General features: G+C 43.8%; 1 non-coding gene across 1 annotated transcript; it reads right to left on the bottom strand.

The window, feature by feature from the left end:
* Window positions 1-265: 265 nt before the first annotated feature.
* trnav-cac (transfer RNA valine (anticodon CAC)) lies at window positions 266-338 on the bottom strand. Its single transcript has one exon. It is a non-coding gene; the product is annotated as a tRNA-Val (tRNA).
* Between the last annotated feature and the right edge of the window lie 1,410 nt (window positions 339-1,748).

Below are 1,748 nucleotides of genomic sequence, written 5' to 3'. Positions count from 1 at the left end.
CCGGTCCGTCTGCGCAAGGAATGCAAATGCACTACTGTTTTTCGTGGAAGGGATCAGAACGCGGTAACTACACTCTGAAACAGAATGGCATATGATCAGACCCAGGTTGGAGAAAACCTCTACGATGCTTTGCAAACTAATTAAATGGAACTGCATTGCATTTCGCAGAGAAAGCAGATTTGTTCGAGCAATTTAGAAGGCAGGTTTGCAGATGGGAAAGCAAGCAAGAATGTCCATGTAAAAGGCTGCAGTTGAAGAACATAGCAGTTTCTGCCCAGTTTCGACCTGGGGACCTTTCGCGTGTGAGGCGAACGTGATGACCACTACACTACAGAAACAAGGCGCAGCCCACCGCGCTGCGGCTCTGTGGCATCCGGCACTGAAAGTTTGAAACATTTTCCGTTTCACTTTTCTGTTTCCAATAGATCGTTGTTGTCCAGGGTAATTGACATCTTGAAAAAGTTTTTAAAAAAAGACACGCGAAATTGGTGACAAAATATAGACAAGGATGTCGTCAATGTTTGGATGTTGGGTGAGGTGGAATAGTCTGGGACAACTTTCCCAGCAGCGTAACGGCTGCGACATGATTTTATGGAAGGGTTGTGAACTGAGTACTTACGTGTTTTATCCAAGCTGGGGTGAGTTGAAAACTCGAGAGCATAGGTTTAAGGTGAGTGGTCTGAAATTGACAAAGGACCTGAGGCACATTTCCCACACACAAGGGTGTGCGTGTATGGAATGAGCTACCAGAGGAAGTGGAGGAGGCTATTGTACTCAGAAAATTGCAATGGTAATCGGATGAGATTCTGGATAGGATGGGTTTAGAGGGATTGAAGCCAAATGCTGGGGAATGGGACTTGTTTAATTTTGGTTATGTGGTGAGCATGGATGAGATACACCGAAGTATCTGTTTCCACGCGATGTCTCCCAATAACGTTGTGTTGCCTACACCGGTTTTGAAGGATTACTTTTTAGCGGAGCTTGCCGTCGCAGTCTGTGGCACAATCTTTTAGTCTGCTCGACTGCTCACGGGAAAGGTAGTATTGTGAAACACTGCTGAAACGAATGACTTCCTTACTTTTGCTCCGACTGGCCATACTCCGTGAAATTTTCCCAGATCCTCCATTAATCTCCACTGAGGATTCGCTCAGAGGGAGCCTTCTTCAGCCTTCAGTGAGAGGTCAATGAATCGAAAGCATTCTCAGAGATTTTCCTTAACAAAGCGGTATTTTGTTACTTTGACAGTAAGAACTGCTTTTGCTCACATCGTCTCCACATCAGTCTCTTGCTCCAGTAAACACTCTAATAAGCGTACGTTTCTTGCATTCCAACACAGAAATGCGTCATATTCTCTCTGGGATTATGTGAATTGAAAATGTCATTCTTTGAGTGGAAAAATATAGCAGGGAGTTGTCAGTGCAGCGGCGATATATTATGCTCGTTATCTTTGGTGACTGGAACGTGGCAGGTGCTGTTATTTAAATTCGATGAATAAAATCTGAAAAATAAGCCCATTCTCAGGAACAGAGACAATAACTTTAGTTTACTGAACACTCATTCATTCATGTTCCTTCGAAAGGGAAATCTGCCAAACATAGCGATTCCTGTCAATATGTGATCCAGACCCACAACAACGTGATTCACCCATGAATGCCCTCTGACTCAGTTCAAGGTGAATTAAGAATGAACAACAAATGCTCTTCAGACCAATGATAACAACATTCCGTGGGAGAATAAGGAAGATTCAA

This window comes from Hemiscyllium ocellatum, chromosome 7 (genome assembly GCF_020745735.1).
Source record: "Hemiscyllium ocellatum isolate sHemOce1 chromosome 7, sHemOce1.pat.X.cur, whole genome shotgun sequence".
Lineage (NCBI taxonomy): Eukaryota > Metazoa > Chordata > Chondrichthyes > Orectolobiformes > Hemiscylliidae > Hemiscyllium > Hemiscyllium ocellatum.
The sequence above is the reverse complement of the archived record's forward strand: the minus strand, read 5'-3'. Positions and strand labels throughout refer to the sequence as shown.